Below are 21,811 nucleotides of genomic sequence, written 5' to 3'. Positions count from 1 at the left end.
CTCAAAAAAATAAAAAGGGCTGGGGATGTAGCTCAGTGGTTGAGTGCTCCTGAATTCAATCCCTGATACAAAAAAAAAAAAAAAACTAAAACTAATCACAAATTACTGACCAAGGTGGAGCAAGAATAACTACATAAATCAAAAGAAAGTGGCCATCAGAAAGAGACAAAGATAAGAGCAGAATTACTAGATAGGAAACAACACAGAGTGAGAAGATCAATAAGGGTCAAAAGTAGTTTTTGTGAAAAGACCAATTAAATTGGCAAACCTCTAGTAAGACCAGCCAAGGGAAAGAGAGAGAAGTCATAAATAATCACAGGAACATGGCGCTTGGGCAACCACCCTGCTGATGCTGGGAGGTTAAAGGACGAAGGACAGGAGGGCACTTGTGGGACCTCAGGAGGACCAGGGAGCCCAGATCAGACCAGGTGCCCAGGGTCACGCCACTGCCCCTGGGCCTGGGCAGGAGCCACGCTGCAGCCCTGGAGAACAGAGCCCGTGGCCACTGTCCTAGCCAGGAGGGGCCCTGGGAGCAGCTCCTCCAGCCCCGTACCTCCAGCTGCAGCTCATGGCCTCTCCTGAGCCCCACGGGCCCCACAGGGAGCTGGTCAGGAGCAGGGAGAGTAGCAGACCTGCTCTGTCCTCCCTGGACAGCGGGCCTCTCCAACACAGGACGGGCCCTCCAAAGATGGTGGAAATTATTTCTGTGTGCGCACCCTGGGAATTGAACCCAGGGCCTCCAGCACGCTGAGTGGAAATGATTAAGATGTTAAATTTTATTCTGAGTGTGGTGGCACACGTATGTAATCCCAGCGGCTCGGGAGGCTGAGGCAAGAGGACTGCGAGTTCAAAGACAACCTCAGCAATTTAGTGAGGCCCTAGGCAACTTAGTGAGACCCTGTCTCCAAAAAAAAAGCGGGGGTTGGGAGCTGGGGTTGTGGCTCAGTGGTAGAGTGCATACATAGCATGTTCGATTCTCAGCACTACATAAAAATAAATAAATAAAATAAAGGTCCATCAACAACTAATAAAAAAAAAAAGTTTTAAAAAAGCTAAATTTTATGGTATGTATTTTTTTTTACCAAAATTGAAAAAAGAAACGGGCTGGGTGAAGCCACAGCCACAAGGCAGGTCAAAGGCCACTACAGAGAATCTTAATCCAGGCCCTACCCAAAGCCATGGAGAACCTGAGACTCTCCCCTACTTGCAAGCCAACACCTTAGTCCGTCGCCATGTCACACGTGATGGCAGAAGACGTCAGATTCCTGGGTCAGAGATGAAGGACTTCAAGGCACAGCTGCAGTAAGGGTTTTGCGTTGGCGATGGCTCTTCTTGCTCCGCTAGTCCCATGGGAACATGCAAAGCAGCCCAAGTGGATTCTAAGCACACAGTGGGTCTGCATCACAGCTGAGGAGGCCCCAGCTCAGGGAACTCAAGGGTGTTTGTGGGCAATGCTAAGGACCAGGGACCTTAGGCAAGCACTCGACCACCTGGGGAGGCACCACGGAGCACAGCCTCCGCCTGAACCTCGTGTCTTTCATGAGAAATAACACGTGAACCTACGGGAGACACGATACTGGACAGGAAGCAAACCTGCCCTCAACCTTCCAAGATTTTAGCTCTAGAAAAGCCCTGCAAAGGTGGGCCACAACACAGGCGTGTGTGTGTCGGGAACCGCCAGGACAGGACAGGATAGGCCCCAGCATGAGGAGCCACGGCCACAGGCTCCAAGGTCCCAGCTCAGGACCATAGGGGTTGCTCAGAGGATGCTGCCTGAAAGCCACCCAAGCACCAGGCCCCTCCACCGCCAGGGACAAGGACAGGGCCACCCCTCCCCCTTTTCCTGGGACCAAGGAACCCAGATCCTGACATGAGCTGAGGTGATGGAGAGAGACTAATAATGGCTGGTTGTCCTGACAGCCAGGCGGGCGCAGGCTCTAAGCCAATCATAAGTTTGTTTTGAAGAATGCAGAAATGAGACTCTTCATGCACAAGTGTTTTGGAGACAGTTCCCATTGCTGAGAACAGCATGTGCCCCTCGCCCGGGACCCCTCGGTGACCTTCTCATCACCCACTCTTGCTCCAGGCCTCATTCCAAGTCCCTGGCCTGATTCTACCCCAAGACAGTACTGGCACAGTGAGGGCATAATACTCATTTGTTTACCAATCTCACCCCAAAAAATACAGAACAAGATTTTTTTTTAATCAGATCAGAGGCAAATTTGGGGTAAAGTAAAAATAAAGGCAGGAAAGAGAAAATGAAACCCAAAATAAGTTCATTACCCACAGCATGGACTTCAGCTCGTCCTATTACTCCAGGGGTCAGGGCAGAAAGGGAAATTACATGGTCACAGGGCCCAAGCCACAGTCATTCAAAAGAAATCAGAGCCATTCGTATACTGACCTGGAAGAGATTTCTTCCCTGACCTCTGTAAGAGGGCTGGGGTGTACCTCAGTGGTGGAGCACATGCTTAGCACATATGAGGCCCGAGATTCAGTCCCCAGCCCTGCAAAGAATAAAAATGTCAATAATGATGCTATATACAGAGATTGCAGTGAACAGATTAAACTTACACAGACCAGCACTGATAGATTTCAAAAGCATATTGAAATAAAGTGATTCGCAAAATAATGTGTAATATGTGATAAGATTCACTGGGTATGGTGGCCCAGGCCCGTAATTCCAGTGGCTTGAGAGGCTGAAGTGGAAGGATTGTGAGTTCAAAGCCATCCTCACCAATGGCAAGGTGCTAAGCAACTCAGTGAGACCCTGTCTCTAAGTAAAATATAAAATAGGGCTGGGGAAGTGCCTCAGTGGCTAAGTGCCCCTGAGTTCAATCCCTGGTTCAAAAAAAAAAATTTTTTTCATATAAAATTTTAGAACACAAAAGGAGCACATATTGTTCATGAATATAAACCTATTTGATAAAAGTTTTAAAGCATGTTTGGGAAGGAAGGAGGGAGGCCACGGGTGGGCTTTAGTTCCTTCTGTGACCTTTCTTCTTTTCAATAAAGCAAAGATCAGAAGCAAATAAGCCAAAATATTAGAAATAAAATAAGCTGGTTGGAGGGTGTCTGGCTTTATATTATTTTTTGTACTTTTCTGCATGCATCAAATATTTTGAAATATCTAGGCAAAAGCAAAACAAAGAGTGCTGTGGCTGCACAGCTGCCTGCCTGCTGTGGGTCACTACTGCCCACTCTGCAGGACCCAGCTTCTCTCACCTCCTGCTCCCCTGCCCAGGGTCCTGAGACCCAGCTGCCTACCTGACGACAGGCCCTGCTAGCACCACCTGGGTCCCTGGAAGCCCCCTGCCCCTGGTTTCCTGCTGGAAAACACATCTCCTTGCCCACCCTACCACCTGTGCCCTTGCTGGACACCTTTCCCCAATGCCTACCACGCACAGTGGTGCCCAGAACATGAGAATCAGAGCCACAAGACCCGCGTTCAACAGTGTGGCCCTGGGCAAGCTACCTACCCCATGTTAAAAAGATGGACAGCATGCCAGGCACGGTGGCTCACACCTGTAATCCCAGCAGCTCAGGAGGCTGAGGCAGGAGGATTGCAAGTTCAAAGCTAGTCTCAGCAAAGGCGAGGCAGTAAGCAACTCAGTGAGACCCTGTCTCTAAATAAAATACAAAATAGGGCTGGGATGTGGCTCAGTGGTTGAGTGTCCCTGAGTTCAATCCCCGGTAACCACCCCCCAAAAAATGGACAGTGCCTGTAATCCCAGAAATTTAGGAGGGTTAGGCAGGAGGATGACAAATCCAAGGCCAGCCTCAGCAACTTAAATGAGACACTGTCTCAAAATGAAAAGGGGTGGGGATGTAGCTCAATGGTAAAGCACCCCTGGGTTCAAACCCCAGTAGCAAAAACCAAAACAAACCAAATAAAATGATGGACACCAGGAGGGAAGGAACTGGGTCCTCATGGTCCTCATGTGGAACTGACCTCCTAGTCCTGGACAGGTCACCTCTGATCTCATCAACATGTGAGCAAAATAAATCCTCCTTGTTAAGCCACTGTTATTTGAAGGATTCGTTGAGATCATATCTGTTCTTCCCAGAATGCCCTGCTCCTCCCCCAACATCATCTTGAGCCTGGCTCTCAGAGTAGAATGAGCAGCTCAGCAGCCTCGGCCTTGCCCGGGGACTGGGCAAAGCTGTGGGATCTCAGGCAGGATCCCCAGTGGCTTGTGTGCCGTTGGAGTGAGGAGATCCTGGGGCTTTTCCTGTTGCCCTGGGACTGCTAACGCTGCAAAACCAGGAAGGCCAGGTACTAAGCACCCTTCATTCTAAAGTGGCTCCCCGGGCAGCCAGGCCAGCCACCGTGACCTGCCAGCGCCCACGAGCCCTGCGAGCGGGAGACGGAGTTACCTCAAGGGCAAAGGAGAATGCTGTGGCTGCTCCCTTGGGCTCCACCTGCCTCGTCACCCTGCCCCCAGGCCAAGGGCGGAGTCCCAGGGTGATCCTGGAGGGATGCCTGCAAGAAGGAGAACTTACCCCCGGGGTCTCATTTTCCAGAGGGGCAGTCAGCAAGTGACCGCCTCTAAACCACTGGAACAGCCTGTTCCTCCAAGAGGACACCTGGGGGACAGGAAATGCGAGAGAAGAACAAGACTTTCCAGAGGCTGGGTACGGTTAGGGTACATCAAGGCCATCATGTCCCGGGGACAGTCCTCTGTCCTAGCGCACATATGAGCTTCCTTCCGGGGTGCTTTTGGGGGTTCCCCCAATCCTAGAGTCTGACAAGGAGGTGCCCTCCTGTGTGACCCCTTCCAGCCCCTCAGTCCCTCGTGCTGCGGGGTCCCTTTGCCTTTGGAGGGGTCTTCAAGGCTGCTGTGTCCACCCATGGTAACACACACCTGGGTCAAAGGCAGAGGATAGCCCCCCTCTCTGACTGCCGTCCCTTCCAATTTCTTTAACCTTCTGTTTAAATTGAGAACCCACACAGGAAAACCAGCATCCAAATTGTAGGAATTACAAAGGAGAGAGGGTAGAACCATGTCGTCCATGCCATTATAATAGCCCCAAAATGGACATATCCCCTGTCCATCAGATCAACAACATGCGGTCCTTCTAGGGTTGGGGACAGGGCTCAGGGGTAGAGCACTCACCAAACATGTGTGAGGCCTGGGTTCGATCCCCAGCACCGCAAAAAAAAGAAAAAGAAATTGGTCCATCCACACAACAGAACATCCCCTGGTCATTAAGAGGAAGGAGGTGCTGACCCACAGCACAGAGCTGAGGCTGGAGAACATGGCCACGGTGAGAGAGGCCAATCTTCTGCAGCATCCCACCTAAATGAAACATCTAGAACAGGCGCATTCATAGAAGCAAAAGGTAGATTAGTGGTTGCCCAGGGCTGAGGGAAGTGGGGGTACCGGCTAGGTGGTGTGGGGTCTCTTCCCCAAGGTAATGAAATGTTCCAAAACCAATTGTGTAATGAATGTACAACTCTGTGAATACACTAAAACTCATCGGTTGTACACTTTAAATGTGGCAACTGTGTGGTATGTGAATAATATCTCATTAAAGTTAAAAAAAAAAAAACAATAACAATATTCAAGCTGAGCCAGTATGCACACCTGAAATTTCAGCTATTTGGGAGGCTGATGCAGGAAGGTTGCAAGTTCAAGGCCAGCCTGGGCAATTTAGCAAGATCCTGTCTCAAAATAAAATAAAAAGGGCTGGGGATGTGGCTCTATGGCAAAGTGCTTGCCTACCATGTGTAAGGCCCTGGGTTTGTTCAATACCCAGCTTTAGTCGAGTGTGGTGGCACATGCCTGTAATCCAAGGGGCTCTGGAGGCTGAGGCAAGAGGATAGCAAGTTCAAAACCAGCCTCAGCAACTTAGCAAGACCCTGTCTCAAAAACAAAAAATATAAAAAAAGGTCTGGGAATCTGGCTAAGTTGGAAAGCACCCCTGGGGTTCAATCCCTGGTATCAAAAAAAAAAAAAATCCCCAGTATTGGGGGGTAAAAGCAATCATTTTCTAAACTAAAGAATGTAAGTTTCCAGATTTAAATGACCTATTGGGTGCCAATATAATGAATAAAAATAGAATCTCGACAAAGCCCAGAATCATGAAATTTCAGACATAGATATTCCACAGGCTTCTAAGGAGGAAAAACTAGGTTACATATAAAGGGTCAGGACCTAGGATGGCTTCCAGCTGGTCACAGGCACCCCTGAGAGCAAGAAGACAAAGTGTCACTGCTTCAACCTTCAAAAGAAAAGTGACCTTCCAGGGGCTGGGGTTGTGGCTCAGTGGTAGAGTGCTTGCCTGGCTGGCATGTGTGAGGCACTGGGTTCGATTCTCAGCACCACATACAAATAAATAAAAAATAAAGGTCCATCAACAACTAAAAAATATTAAAAAAAAAAAAGAGAGAAAGAAAGAAAAGTGACCTTCTACCCAGAGTTTTATAGCCAGCCCAACTGTCCATCAAATGTGCTGGTAAACCAGCGACATTCCCAGCTGCCCTGTTTTTGAAGGTTTCCCTCTCACCAGCCCTTCTCAGGAAGTTACATGGGACTGTCCCATCCATAGGAAGGAGTACACAGGAAGAAAGTCAGTGTGAGTGCAGGTAAAGGGGCGGCCCAGGAGGATGGGGAAGGGTGAGCTCAGGGTGACAGCCAGGCATAGGGCAGAGAGGGCAGCCAGCCACACCAAGAGGACACCGGTGTCATTTAAAATAAATAAAAGAGAGTCCAAGCTGGGTGCAGAGGCACACGCCTATAATCCCAGCAACTCCGGAGACTGAGGCAGGAGGATCACAAGTTCAAAGTCGGCCTCAGCAATTTAGCAAGACCCTAAGAAATTTAACAAGACCCTATCCTGGGCTGGGGTTGTGGCTCAGTGGTAGAGTGCTTGTTGTGCGAGGCCCTGGGTTCCATCCTCAGCACCACATAAAATAAATAAATAAATAAATTGTATTCAACTACAACTAAAAAAGAAATATTTTTTTAAAAAATTCATTTTTAAAAAAGACTCTATCTCTAAATAAAAAAATTTAAAAGGGCTAGGGAGGTGGCTCAGTGGTAAGCACCTCTGGATTCAATCCCCATTACCCACCCCCTGAAAAAGAGAGAGTTTACATCCCCCTAGATAAAACAATATGTAATATACTCATTATGTAAAATATACAATATACCAAAAAAGGGCAGCCTGGCCCAATTCCGCCTACCCTTAACCATCTACTGGTGAGATGCCCCTCACGGTGCAGTCCTGGCCACAGGCACAGTGGAGGACCCGGAAGCCTTGAGCTTCTGCCCGCAGGGCTGGTCTCTGGGAACCGAAGGAGAAATCCAGAGAGCCTGCCTCCATGCGGAGCCCCACAGGACCAGAGGTTTCAGGGAGCCCCAAGTTTTCAGGGTTCATTCCCAAACTTGCCCACTGCCTTCTCAGAAGGGGCCCTGAGAAATCTCAGGAATCAGCAGGCGGACTGTGCCCAGCGGTTTTGTCCAGTGGACCTTCTCTGGGGGCCTTCATCGGACACTGAGTGACAACGTGGCCCTTCTTACTCCCAGCTGGGTGCATGTGTCTACCACTTGGGTTATTTTTTAGTTTGTTTCTCGTGTTTTGTTGCAGGGCTGGGGTGGAAGCCAGGTCTTGGAGGGCTCTACCCCTGAGCTAAGCCCCAGCCCCCCGGTTTTTACATGCACCACTTCTTTATTCATTTATGTGAAAATCCTTCCCAACAGAAATTTTTAAGTTTTCTTTTAGTGCAGGAGAAAATAAAGAGTGGGGAGAAGCTCATGCCCCAAGGGATGAAGCAACAGAGGTGGAGAGCAGAGGAATGCGAGCTGGGCTCCTGGCCTGGCGGTGTGAGGCAAGCTGTGGGAGGTCAAGCCCCAGCAAGGAGGGCCTGGGGCCTTGGGGGCCTGTTGTGCAGGCTGAGGGCTGGGACACTAAGCTGCAGATAAGAGATGCCCACACCTCCTCCAGAGGGTCATCCCTGAGCTGCCCTCTCCCTACAGTGGGGACCAGAACAGCCCTGGGCACTGCTGGGAAGGGTTCTGCAGGACCATGCGGGCCACCTTGATCACAGTGGAGGCCTCACCTGTGCGGAGGACTGACCCGGGAAGCTTATCTCAGGCCCATGGTCGCGCTCAGGGTTCCTGGCAGGAGTTATGGCCGGAATGTGGCCGAGATCTGGCCAACTGCCCTCAGCGATCAGGAATAGGTGGAGGGAGGCTGCCGGACTCCAGCTCATCCTCTCCCCCACCAGGGCCTCCACCTGAGCCACAGGGACATGTCTAGAAAGGTCGCGGGATTCCGTGGGTGGGAGTCAGCCACAGTGTGGGTGCCGGGTGTCGTCCTGCTCCTGAGCCCGGGACACCCTCACTCCCCGGGCCACCTCTGCCTCACCTGCCCCGGACCCGCCCAGTCCTTCCTTCCCAGCTTCCGGGGTGTCCCCCGGGGTGTCCCGGGCCACAGGAAGCGCGCGGAGAGCTAGTTTTCTCTCCAAAGCCTGGAACAGGGGTTGAGGGGCCGCTGCCTTCCCGGAGCCCCAGAGGCCCTGTTGACCCCTCCAGCCTCTGTCCTTCCGCCGCCAGCAGCAGCCCCACGACTTTCCGAGGGGGCGCGACAACGCCGACCACGACCACGAGGTGGCGCCACGGCCCTGCGCTGAGAATCCCAGCCCAGGCCCATCCGGGCTTCTCTCCAGGCGCGAACCCCACAGCCCCAGGGCTTGCACGTGGCCCTGTGGGTCCAAGCCTGCCCACGCTGCGGCCCCAGGGAGACCTAAGCGGGGCCGCAGGGACATCCTCGTGCTCCGGTCCAGGGCGCCAGCACTATCCCCGCATCCTGGTGATGCCAGCCCGCCATCGAATGTGGCATGCACTCTCCCTGCGGGGTCCCTCGGGGTGCACCCAGCTCCCCGTTTGTAAAAGAGGAGGGGAGAGAATGGGACATGAAGCCTTGGGGTGTAGGTCAGTGGTGGATCGCTTGCCTAGTGACATGGAAGACATCGCCATTGACAGAGCTCCTCGATGCCAGCGCTGGCCCAGTGCCTCCGTCAATATTCCTCCGGGGGGGCGGGGGGGGGTTGCTCCTGTTGTCTCTCTACAGATGGAGACAAAGTCTGGAGGTTACCCATCTCGGCCATATCAGCGGTGGAGCTGGGATTGATGTCCCGGACCCCAAGCTCCGCATGCACACCTGGATGCTCACCCCCATGGAAGGGCGGAGGTGCCGGCCCCTTGTGCTTGGAAGGAGTCGACCCAGGCACACGACTGACCTAAAGTTCAAGCTCCTGAGCAAGCTAGGTTCTGAGGAGAGACTCCCCAGTCTGACCTCTGAATTGAGTCTCCCCTAACACTACACACACACACACACACACACACACACACCATCCATGCTGGGCAGCAACATGGGGTCAGGCAGGGAACAGGGTTCTGGGGCTCTGGGCCACCGCTGGCTCTGCAATGACTAGCTGTATGATCTTGAGCAAGTCCTTCAACTTTCCTCATTCCCTGGAGGGCTGTCCTAACTTAGAAACCTGGTGTGAGCTGGGTGCTTGATAAACTACCACTAAACAAGTGATCATTGTCTCCTTTGTGTCAAACCATTTGGACCCCTGAGAAGATTGAAATGTGAGTGACTGCTGCCCTCCAGGAATAACTGTTGGGCAAGATATGATTCAAGTTCTTTCCCAGAGACCCAGGGGAGGGAGGGAGATGTGGTTTAACTGAACGGAACCACAAAGGCTGCAAGAGGTAGCTGTTGTTGACCTTGAATGTGGGGGCATGCTTTTTTTCCACCTTGGTACTGGGGATTGAACCCAGGGACGCTCTACCACTGAGCTACACTCCCAGCCCTTTTTATTTTTCATTTTGGGATAGGGGTCTTGCTGGCCCAGGCTGGCCTCAAAACTTGTGATCCTCCAGCCTCAGCCTTCAGAGTCACTGGGATTACAGGAGTGCCACACCCCACCAGGCTGGTGGCAGGCTTCTTAAATTTCATATTATAAATATGCCACAGATCATAGCCATTGTCACTGACTTTATTGAGTCCATACCCTGTGGCAGCTTCTTCACATACATTCATTCAACAAACATGTTCTGAAGGCCTTCTGGGTACCAAGTACTCTGCCAAGAGATGAGCACAGCCATGAACCACAGTGATTGCCCCACACAGAAAGGACAGTCTGGTGAGGAACAGGACCCAGGGATCATGATACAAGCACAATATGGACTCATAATTGAGGTCAGAGCCTCAGAAGGAATTGTCAGGAGGCAGACCCAGGAGTATGCGCCAAGGGCAGGCATGCAGCAGCCACCCCGCACGTGCAGGCAGAGGGAGGAGATGCTGTCAGGAACAAATTTTAAAACAATAAGAACCAACTAAAAGCCAGTCTGCTCTTTATTATCACCGCACACCAGCAATCCTAAACAATGGCCTCCCCCCAGATTCTTTTGATGGTTTAAGACCTCAACAATTGCTTCAGTTACTGTTGACTTTTAATAATATCTATGTAAGTTTCAAATTAACACATTTTTATTACTTACCCTTTAATAAACACTACATGCTACTTGGAAGTTAATTGGGAGAGTTCCCAGTTATGCAGCCGCTCCCAAGGAGGGGGACCCAGCTGCTGGGCTTCACATGGACTCAGAACTCTTCCCTCTGGCCTGGGGTCCCTGTTGTCCTGCGTCATCCTGAGCTGAAGCAGTGGGGTTGGTAGAAACACTGGTAGCATGGTTTTAGGTGACCACTTGAGTTTTATTGGCTTAAAATGGGAAGATATTTGAAAGCTGCTACGATGAATCCCAAAGAAACAGACTTTGACGATACTGTAATTTCTGGAATTTATTGTGAAATGGATCTTTTTTTGATTTTCTGCCAAACTTATCCTTATGTTGAAGGCTTTCCCTAACATTTGTGCATTTATTGCTTCATGTGAGAAAAGAGGTTTCCAAATAAAAATAAAAAATGCTGCTCAATCAATCATGAGTGAGATAGATTAACAAATCTGCCTGTGCTCTTTTCAAATCATGAATATGCAAAGATCGATTCTGATGATGTCATGGTCAGATTTGCAGAAGTCCGGAGACTGTGACGTTGATTCGTGATCGCAATAGGTGCAGATAGACATTTTTCCCTTTTGCCAATAAAATTTAAAATTACAATATTAATCCATTATTTCTTTATTTTTTGCACTATCATGATTGTTCTATTTTATTTTTTACTATGATAATTATATACACGAAATTCAATAAAATAAAAATTTTACTGTATTTTTGTTGGTCATTATTATTCATGAATAATAATCATAATAAGGAAATTAATATAGAGAGGAGGGATATTTTTTAAAATTATCTGCTCTAAGGGGCTGGAGATATAGCTCAGTTGGTTGGGTGCTTGCCCCTCATGCACAAGGCCCTGGGTTCAATCCCCAGCACCATAAAAAAAAAAAAAAAATCTGCTCTGGGTACCAATACTCTAGGTAGGACACTGCATGTGGGAAGTCTCCCCTGAGCAAGCAACACCCTGGCTAAATCTTGAAGGGTGCATTGAGATGGCCAGAAAAAGCCGGTGGGGATGGGGATTCAGGCAGAGGGGAGAGCATGTACAAAGGCCTGAGACAGGACCAGCTGGGGGCGCAGAAGAGACTGAGAACCCACAGCCACATCTCACTGGCTGCTGCAGAGTGCACAGGGCAGGACCAGCAGGGGCCTGTGATTTGGGTGGGATCTGGCTGAGCCAAGAGAACATCCAAAATAAATGACTTGAACTAGGAGGTCCCTGACTGTTTCCCATCACTAAAGATAGGTAGGGCCAGGGCCAGCCCCGGTCGAGGTCAGGCCAGCCTCCTGCTGCCATATTGCTGCACTCCTTCTTCCTGTGGTCCGAGATGGTGGAGTGTCAATCACCAGGCTTGCATTTATCCGTAGGGAAAATAAAGGGGCAAAAGAAGCCTCACCCCACAGCCATGTAAGGACAGGATTTAGTCATGTGGCCCCACCTAGCTAAAAGGAAGGCTGGGAATGGAGTCTTTATTTAAATGGGCTTGTGCTCAGCTGGGTGTGGCACACACCTGTAATCCCAGCCACTTGAAGGGCTGAGCTAGAAGGGTCCAGAGTTTGAAGCCTGCCTAGGCGACTTAGCGAGACCCTGTCATTTTTTTTTTAAAGAGAGAGAGAGAGAGAATTTTTTTAATATTTATTTTTTAGTTATTGGAGGACACAACATATTTGTTGGTATGTGGTGCTGAGGATCGAACCCAGGCCGCACGCATGCCAGGCGAGTGCGCTACCGCTTGAGCCACATCCCAGCCCCATTTTTTTTTTTTTTTTTTTTTTTGTTGTACTGTTGATTAAACCCCACTGAGCCATGTCCCCAGCCCTTTTTATTTATTTATTTATTTTTTATTTTGAGACAGGGTCTCACTGAGTTGTGTAGGGCCTTTCTAGTTGCTGAGGCTGACCTTGAACTTGTGATCCTCCTACCTCAGCCTCCTGAATTGTTGGAATTACAGATGTGGAGCACTGGACCTGTCTTAAAAAGAGCTGGGAATGTGGCTCAGGGACAGCACTTGCCAAGCACGTGTGAGGCCCTGGGTTCATTCTTTAGTACCCCAAACAACCAAAGAGTAATAAAAGGAAAATGACTTTTAAAAAATAAAAGCATGGGCCAGGCACAGTGGTACACGTCTGTAATCCCAGGGGCTTGGGAGGCGGAGGCAGGAGAATTGAGAGTTCAAAGCCAGCCTCAGCAATTATCAAGGCACTGAGCAACTCACTGAGCCCCTGTCTCTAATAGAATACAAAATAGGGCTGAGGATGTGGCTCAGAGGTCGAGTGCCCCTGAGTTCAACCCCTGGAACCCCAAAAAAGAAAAGAATGGATAATGGGGAAGAGAGACTGTTCTGTTGTACTAAGAAGAGAATTTTGGTCTTTATACTGAGAACAATGGTGAGCCATGGAAGATTTTAAAACAAGAACAGGAAGAAAATAGAAAGAAAAATACCATTTTAGGAAGGTATTTTTTGGCCAGGGCTGGGGTGTGCTCGGTGGCAGAGCACCTGCCCAGCATGTGTGAGGCCCTGGATTCCAGTGCCCAGCACTAAAAAAACAAAAAAACAGGGAAGCTGAGTGCTTCAGGCTTTGGGGAGGCAGGTGAGGCAGGACAGTGACGTCCCCGACGCAGGGGATCGCAGGGAGGGAGAGGAAGAGGCGTCACAGATGCCCAGTCGGCCTGGCAAAGCATGGAGCCGGGACTGAGCCTGGCAAGAGCGGGACACAAGCATGTTTGTGGGGTGTGTCGGCGACAGGCCTGAAAGAAGTGGAGAGGGACCTGAGGGAGGGACCACCCCCTGAGCAGCCGCAGGACAGAGGGGGCTCGTGGGAGGAAGCAGAGGCAGCCTTCACTAGAGGCTGCAGGAGGCTTCCCCACCCGGACGCCCCCAACCTGTGCTGGAGCAGAGACTGGGAAAGCCGGGGAACCCCAAGACCGGGTAAGCGAACCTGGAGTGCAGAGTGTTCGCCTGTCACAATGGAGCACAGGTTCCCACCCTGCCTCTCGGGACCCCATTCTTCCTCTGTAACATGGGCATGTGGCGCTAGGCATTGTCGCTTGGCCAAGGCCATTTCTCCTGAATTCCTAGTAGAACCCTAATCTATGGGGGTAACTGGCAGAGACTGCAAACGCCTCCCTACCCCCCAGTCCTTTCTCCCTTCTTTCTTAGAAACTGGAGTTTTAGCTGGGCACGGTGTCCCACGCCTGTAATTCCAGCAGCTGAGGAGGCTGAGGCAGGAGGATCACTAGTTCAAGGCCAACTTCAGCAAAAAGCAAGGCGCTAAACAAATCGGTGAGACCCTGTCTCTAAATAAAATACAAAAAATAGGGCTGGGGATGTGGCTCAGTGGTTAAGCACCCCTGGTTTCAATCCCTGGCACAATAGAAAAGAAAAAAGAATTTGGAGTTTTAGCTAAGCACCCCAGTATCCAGATAAAGACTACATTTCCCAGCCTCCACTGCGGCGAGGTGGTCTTGTGACTGCAGTGGGTTGTACCACAGGAGAGGAACCCAGAGCTTAGGAAAACTGTAGAAGGGGACCCAAGCAAACCTGCCCTTTAACCTAAAAGAAAACACTATCTTCTGAGACTGCTGGCTCTACAAACCCCTTGAAAAGAGCCTGGAACAAAGGGCACATGGCACCCCTGCCCACACGGTGCACAGAAACACAAGACACTCAGAAGATTCCATTTGTAAAAGAGCAAATGGAGAATAAATATGGCCAGTGAGACACAAGGACAGCTGGAGCTGCAGCTGAGTGGTAGAGCGCTTGCTGGAAGGTGCAAGGGCCTGGGTTTGATCTCAGCACAGAGAGAGAGAGAGAGAGAAGAGGTTATTGGCCGCTCGCTTCTGGGAAAGTTCATCCTCACTGTACATTGTCATGTCTAGATATAATGCTTGGTAACAAGCAACCATCTTGTGACTATGAGGAAAATTTTGATATTTCAGCAGTGGTAGAGATGAAAATTGAAAATGACCTTGTCCTTTCTGTTTTGTTTTGTTTTGTTTTCGTACCAGGGATTGAACTCTGCGATGCTGAACCACTGAGCCACATCCCCAACCCTTTTTATTTTGATACAGGGTTTCACTAAATTGCTTAGGGCCTCACTAAATTGCTGAGGCTGGCCTCAAACTTGCAGTCCTCCTGCCTCAGCCTCTTTTTATCTTATGTTATTTTTTTTTAGTTGTAGATGAACACAATATCTTCATCTTCATTTTATTTATTTTTATGTGGTGCTGAGGATCGAACCCCCTGCCTCATGCATGCAAAGCCAGCACTCTGCCACTGAGCCACAAACCCAGGCCTGCTTCAGGCTCTTGAACTCTAGGATGACAATTGTGCACCACCACACCTGGCACAACCTTGGTCCTTGATGATACTGTTGAGCCACTCAATCAGCCAGCCTCTCTGTTCACCCTGTTACAAAAGAGCATAGGTGTCCTGGTGGAAGCCTCCTGAGACAGGGCGTTTGCCCACGGCACTGGGAATCTTGCTGACCGGGATACCATCCCTCCTCCCTCCTGAAGGTCAGCCACACAAAGGCCCAGGTGGGAAGCATTTCCCCAGAGCTGGCTTCACCCCAGGGTGGCAGAAATCACCCATTCAGAGACACAGATGAGGGCACCTTGACAGCCTCTCAGCAGGGACCAGGCACCCGGCTTCTTGGCGTTCCTTCAGCTCCCAGCTCTGCGGCCGTGGGACCCTCCTGTCCACCCAGCGGGCTGCTCCTACGTTCCGTGGAGACTCTCCAGGGCGCCCTGTGCTCCTGGGAGGTGTGGGGGGCAGATGGGCCGGGGGCATGTCCCCACTGTTTTGAAGGGGCACATTCTGCTCACCTTCTCCACCATGGGAAGTCCCCTCAGGGCTGAGGACAACCCGCCCTTGGTCCTCCTCATTCAGGAGTCTCCAAGGAGGAGCAGGCCACGGGGTCACTCCCGGGGGTCTGGACTGACCATGAGGGGGTGGCTTAGGGATCTGGGTGAGAATCGCGAGGCGGACTCCAGCCTGGTGACACACCAGGCAGTTCCGCAGTGTGGCTCAGGGCTGTGGTGACAGATGGTTTGTCAGATCAGTTAATCAGGACGCAGGGCCTTTGTTACCCTCCCACGGAGCCGCTGGTGAGGCTGAGCAGGAGCTTCCACCAAGCGGCTCCAGAGCTGAGCACCACCCACCAGGGACTGCAGGTGCCTGAGCAACCCAGGGGACACAGACAGGGATTCTGTCAGCCCTTGAGCCCTCAGATTACCCTCCTCCAGATCAATTAAAGTTCTGTTGAACTACTGAACGTCCAAGTCGCAGATGGAAAAGGCCCAGTTTGCAGCCCCTGCTGGCTGCCCGTCCCGGAGTCCTGTGACCCACTTACCGCTCACCCCGTTCCTGTGTGACCCTCTTGCCGCAGTGCAGTGGAAGTGGCTGCCACCCCAAGCCCGGGGTTCCCAGCTCAGCTGGCTGCCCTCCGCCCCTCTGCAGCTGTGTGGATCCCACCACCCCAGCTGCGCTCCAGCCTGTGGCCAGGCGGAAGGTACCAGAAGGAGGCCTGAGGGGCACAGTGCCCTGGGTTGGGAGGAGCGCCCCACCTGGGAGAGCCGTGAGCAAAGGGAACAGAGGAGGGGGCTGTGCGGCTGGCAGTCAGATGGAGGGAGTGGCAAGGCAGGTGGGGCAGGGCTGGGAGGGCCTCAGGGCTGGCAACCAGGAGGCCACCAGAGAACAGAGCAGGGACAGTAACCCAGGGAGCTCTGTGCGAGCAGCTATGATGGGCAGGCACCAGTCCAGCGCCGTCCACGGGCCTCCATCCTGCTCCTCCCCACAGCCCTCAAGGATGGAGGCGGTGTCCCCTGTAAGGCTGAGGCATGACAGCCAAGTGGTCACACAGGGGCTTCCCCTGGCCTGCCAGGCATGTCCTCCCCAGCGCCGACAGTGACTGGGCACTTCTGGCCAACACAGCGGCCTCAGCAGGGGCCCAGCAGGGATCACACGGGCATGAAGGCCTGCCCTGCGCCCTGACCACTGTGCCACCCTGCCTGTCCCTGCCTCACACGGCGCAGCTGCAGCATGGGGGGCGCAGGGGGTCCAGGCCCAGGTCAGCTCGGTCTCTTGCCCTTGCTGAGCTACGATGCCAAGGACACACCCCTCCTGGCACTGAGCCCCGCTGTCCCTCCCACATGGCAAGGGTGACACTACTGCACAACTGGCCAGGCCTGGCTCCCATGGAGGAGCTGAAAGGCATTTGCCTAGCGCTCAGTCTGGGGTCACACACTCTGGGGGATGCCGTCCACCAAGTCACCAGGATGCTCCATCAGCCTGTGGAGAGAAGCTGGGACCAAGACCACCAGCTGACAGCCCTGGTGAGCCCCTGGGAAGGGGCCCCACAGCCCTGGTGGAGCCCCCACGCCACTGCAGGCCTGGCCGGCCTCGCTGCCCTCTCAGGAGGACCTACGTCCAAACCCCCGCAGCAGGGCCTGGACCCCAGGCCTGCTCTGCAGTGACATAGTGACATCACTGGCTCTGAGACAGCCTCCCTGCCATGTGACCCAGCCTCTACCGCCTTCTTACCTGAGTGCATCGCTCTGCCTCAGATCCATGCAGTAAGTGGCCCCGGGAAAGTCCTCACCCTGGAACTGGCCTGTCCCAGGTCAATGCCTCTGGCCACTTCCCGCCACAGCTCAGGCTCTCCTCAGCTCTTCCAGCTGCTGAAACAGCCCCTCACTGACCCTCCCGCCTAGTGCAGACCTGCACCCTAGTCAGAAGTGTATTTCTGGGGCTGGGGATACAGCTCGGTTGGTAGAGGGCTCCCCTCGCCTGCACAAGGCCCTGGGTTCAATCCCAGCACGAAAGAAAGAGAGAGAGAGAGAGAGAGAGAGAGAGGGAGAGAGGGAGGGAGGGAGATGTGCTGCTGGCATTTTCTAAAATTCAATTTTACTTTTTTCTAAATTGATAAAAATTTTATATAAGATCTGAGGTTCTTTGTTGTTGTTTTTGTTTTTTCTGGTGCTGGAATTGAACCCAGGACCTACCTCATACTTGCTAGGCAAGTGCTCCTCTACCACTGAGCCACAGCCCCAGTCCTGGATATAGGGCTTTTTTATTCTTTTTATTGTGGGGGTACCAGGGATTAAACTCAGGCACTCAGGCACTCAACCACTGAACCACGTCCCCAGCCCTATTTTATATTTTATTTAGAGACAGGGTCTCACTGAGTTGATGAGTGCCTGGCTGTTGCTGAGGTTGGCTTTGAACTTATGGTCCTTCTGCATCAGCCTCTGAGCCTCTGGGATCACAGGCATGGGCCACTGCACCTGGCTGGGTTTTTTTTAATCAGATAGTAGTCTTGACCTCCTTTGGTATGCAGTTCTATGACTTTGACATGTACAAAGGCATATAACTGTGACAATCAAGATTCTGAACAGTTTCATCAACCAGAAAAGCTCCCCCATGAGGTCCCCTCTAGTCCTCCCTCCCCCAACCCTAGTAACCTCTGCACTGTCCTCATGACCCTGTTTGGTATCTTCTGCTGTCACTGTGCCACTCAGTTGCAGCCTTCCCAAGACTGGCCTCTTTCATCCTTGCTGTTCAATGCACCAATAGTTTGTTCCTTTTTATTACTGAGTAGTATTCCAAGGCGTGGGCGTACCACAGTTCATTTGTTCATTCACCATGTTCCAACTGCCTCCAGTTCTTAGTGATTATGAATAAAGCTGCTATAAACATTCTTGTTAAGTGTTTTGTTGGTTTTTGTTTTTTTGTACCGGGGATTGAACCCAGGGGCACTTAACCACTGAGCCACATCTCCAGCCCTATTTTAGTTAAAGACAGGGTCTTGCTGAGTCACTCAGGGCCTTGCTAAGTTGCTGAGGCTGGCTTTGAACTCACAATCCTCCTGCCTCAGCCTCCTTAATTCGCTGGGTTTACAGGCATGTCCCACCGCACCTGGCTCTTGTACATACAGGTTTTTGTGTGAACGTAAGTTTTTATTTCTCTGGGGTAAATATCTAGAAATGGGAATGCTGGGACAGAGTGATTTTACTCTGTATTTATACGATGCTTGAGGATCTTGAGCATTTTTCATGAACTGGTCATCTGCATTTCCTTTTTGGTTAGGTGTCTCTTCAACTCCCCCACTTTTAATTTGCTGGCTGACTTTCTCCCTATGTTGCTGGGGCTGGTTTCAAACGCCCCGCCCTCCTGCCCAGCCTTGAAGGTCTCTGGGTTCGTGGTCACGTGCCATCACCACCAGCCTGGAGACAGGTCTTTAGTAAAACATGTGATTTGTGAATATAGTCTTTCAGCCTATAACTTGCAATCGCATCCTTTTTACCTTGTCTTTCGCGGAGCAAAGGGTTTCTAATTTTGATAAAATCCAACTTACTGTTTTTTTCTTTCACTATCAGGCTTTTAGTCTCAATGTTGAGGACTCTTGGACGACCCTGGGTCATGAAGGGAGCTTCTCCTGTCTTTCCCAGGAAGTTCTATGAATCTCGGATTCCTTTGAGTTGATCTTAGCTGTGGTGCCTGAGTGAAAGGTTCTCTCTGAGTTGCTTAGGGCCTTGCTAAGTTGCTGAGGCTGGCCTTAAACTTGCCATTCTCCTGCCTCAGCCTCCTGAGCTGCTGGGATTACAAGCATGGGCTACTACGCCCAGCCATTCCTGCATCTTTCTTGTCTTTTTCAAAATTGTTTTAGCTATTCTAATTTCTTTGCCTTTCCCAATACATTTTATTTTTATTTATTTATTTATTTTAAAGTTAGACAATTTAAGGATTTTTTTTTAAAGAGAGAGTGAGAAAATTTTTTAATATTTATTTTTTTTTTAGTTTTCGGCAGACCCAACATCTTTGTTTGTATGTGGTGCTGAGGCTCGAACCCGGGCCGCATGCATGCCAGGCGAGCGTGCTACCACTTGAGCCACATCCCCAGCCCCTTCCCAATACATTTTAGAATGAGGTTGCCTACATCTAAAAAAAAAAAAAAAAAAATTATTGCTGGCTTTTGATTAGAATTGTGTATAGGTCACTGTTATGGGTTGAATTGTGTCCCCCAAAAGAAATGTTAAAGTCCTAACCCCGGGCTGGGGATGTGGCTCAGGCGGTAGCGCGCTTGCCTGGCATGCGTGCGGCCCGGGTTCGATCCTCAGCACCACATACAGACAAAGATGTTGTGTCCGCCAAATACTAAAAAATAAATATTAAAAAAAAAAAAAATTCTCTCTCTCTCTCCCTCTCTCTCACTCTTTCTTTAAAAAAAAAAAAAAAAAGTCCTAACCCCCAATTCCTCAAGACGCAACCTTAGAAATAGGGCCATTTAAGCCTGGTGCAGTGACACATGCCTCTAACCCCAGAGATTTAGGAGGTCAAGACAGGAGGATCAGAAGTTTGAGGCCAGTCTCAGCATCTGAGTGAGGCCCTCAGTAACTTAGCAAGACTTTCTCAAAATAAAAGGGGCGGGTGCTGGGGATGTAGCTAATGATAAAGCACCCCCGTGTTCAATCCTCAATACAAGAAGGAAGGAAGGAAGGAAGGAAATATAGGGCCATCGAAGCCAGGTATGTACACCTATAATCCAGCTACCCAGGAGGATGAGGTAGAAGGATGTGTCAAGTTCAAGGCCAGCTTGGGCAACTTAAGCACTGTATCAAAATGAAAAAATTAAAAGGGTTGGGGACAGCTCCGTGGTCGAGTGTTTGCCTATACCACCAGGAAGCCCTGCATGAAAAAAAGAAAGGAGGTGAGACAGAGAGTCACAGACTCACAGAGAGAACACCCGGTGACATTGGGGGCAGGAGCCGGAGTGCTTCAGCTGCAGCCACAGAGCACGGAGGGCTGCAGGTAAGTCCCAGAAGCTGCGTGGAAGAGGCAGCAGGGGCTCCCTGGGGCCCCAGAGCACGCCTGCTCACGGCTGGCCGGACCTCCGCCTGCAGAGCTGCGAGCCCAGTGGTTCTCATCTGGCTGTGATGGCAGCCCTGGAAATGGATTCCCTTAGGGGAGAAGGACATCTCTACTATGGTGAATCTTCCAGTACACAGCAGTGATGGCCTCTCCATTTATGAAGGCCTCATTCCCCTCGTGAGCATCCTGGAGTGCGCAGCCCAGCCGTCTTGTGGGTGCTGTTAGAACATCCTGGGTGTGGTGTGCAGGCTTGTCATGCCCACGTATTTCCTTTTTTCTTTCTTTCTTTTGCAACTATTATAAGCGGTAGAGGTTTTGCATTTCAGTTTCCACTTGTTTACTGCTAATGTGCAGAGACACGGGTGATTTTTGTTTGTGATCTTGCATCCTGGGCTCTGCTGAATGCTCTCGTTAGCTGCAGGAGTTGTACGAGTCTTTCTGTGGTGTTTACTCTCTCAGAAGAAGTTAGGTTAAGCCAGGTGCCATGGCCCACACCTGTAGTCCCAGCAGCTTGGAAAGCTGAAGCAGGAGGATCCAAAGTTCAAAGCTAGCCTAGGTGACTTAGCAAGGCCCTAAGCAATTTAGCAAGAACCTGTCTTAGATTTTTAAAATGACAAGGGCTGAGGATGTGGCTCAGTGGTTAAGCACCCCAGGGCTCAATCCCTGGTACCAAAAGAAAAAGTTAGGTTAATTCTTTTTTTTAAGTTGTTGATGGAACCTTTATTTTATTTATTTATTTATATTCGGTGCTGAGGATGGAACCCAGAGCCTCACACATGTGAGGCAAGCACTCTACCACTGAGTCACAACCCCAGCCCCAAAAGTCAGGTTAATTCTATAAAACATGTTATCATAGTTCATTATTTTTCTATTTTATTTATTTAATTTTTTGTAGTTGTGTATGGATAGAATGCTTTTATTTTATTTGTTTATTTTTCTCTGGTGCTAAGGATCAAACCCAGTACCTCACATGTGCTAGGCAAGCCCTCTGCCATTGAGCGACAGCCCCAGCCCCTATCAAAGTCTTTTTTTTTTTTTTTTTTTTTTTTGTGGTGCTGGGGATTGAACCCAGGGCCCTGTGCATGTGAGGCAAACACTCTACCAACTGAGCTATATCCCCAGTCCCTTGTTCTTAATTTATTTCAACAATTCCCTCTCTTTCTGGACATTAATGTTGTTTTCCTTTATTATTATAAAAATGATGCAATTAAAGCCGGGCGCAGCAATGCACACCTGTTATCCCAGCAGCTCGGGAGGCTGAGACAGGAGGATCCAGAGTTCAAAGCCAGCCTCAGCAATGGGGAGGAGCTAAGCTACTCAGTGAGACCCTGTCTCTAAATAAAATACAAAATAGGGCTGGGGATGTGGCTTAGTGGCCTAGTGCTGTTAGAACCCTGTGTGTGG

At 50.6% G+C, this 21,811-nt stretch overlaps 1 long non-coding RNA gene and 1 other non-coding gene across 3 annotated transcripts; both read right to left on the bottom strand.

The window, feature by feature from the left end:
- Positions 1-10,805: 10,805 nt before the first annotated feature.
- LOC114099375 (uncharacterized) lies at positions 10,806-20,598 on the bottom strand. Of its 2 annotated transcripts, XR_003583880.2 has the most exons (3): positions 20,272-20,598; positions 15,153-17,257; positions 10,806-14,944 (listed from the first exon to the last, which is right to left on the bottom strand). It is a non-coding gene; the product is annotated as an uncharacterized lncRNA (long non-coding RNA). The 2 variants fall into 2 exon arrangements; XR_011707758.1 differs by having other exon boundaries at positions 10,806-17,257.
- Positions 20,599-21,454: 856 nt separating this feature from the next.
- On the bottom strand, positions 21,455-21,528 carry Trnav-cac (transfer RNA valine (anticodon CAC)). Its single transcript has one exon. It is a non-coding gene; the product is annotated as a tRNA-Val (tRNA).
- Between the last annotated feature and the right edge of the window lie 283 nt (positions 21,529-21,811).

This window comes from Marmota flaviventris, chromosome 6, assembly GCF_047511675.1.
Source record: "Marmota flaviventris isolate mMarFla1 chromosome 6, mMarFla1.hap1, whole genome shotgun sequence".
NCBI lineage: Eukaryota > Metazoa > Chordata > Mammalia > Rodentia > Sciuridae > Marmota > Marmota flaviventris.
Note: the sequence above shows the minus strand (reverse complement) of the source record. Positions and strands in the feature narration are given on the sequence as shown.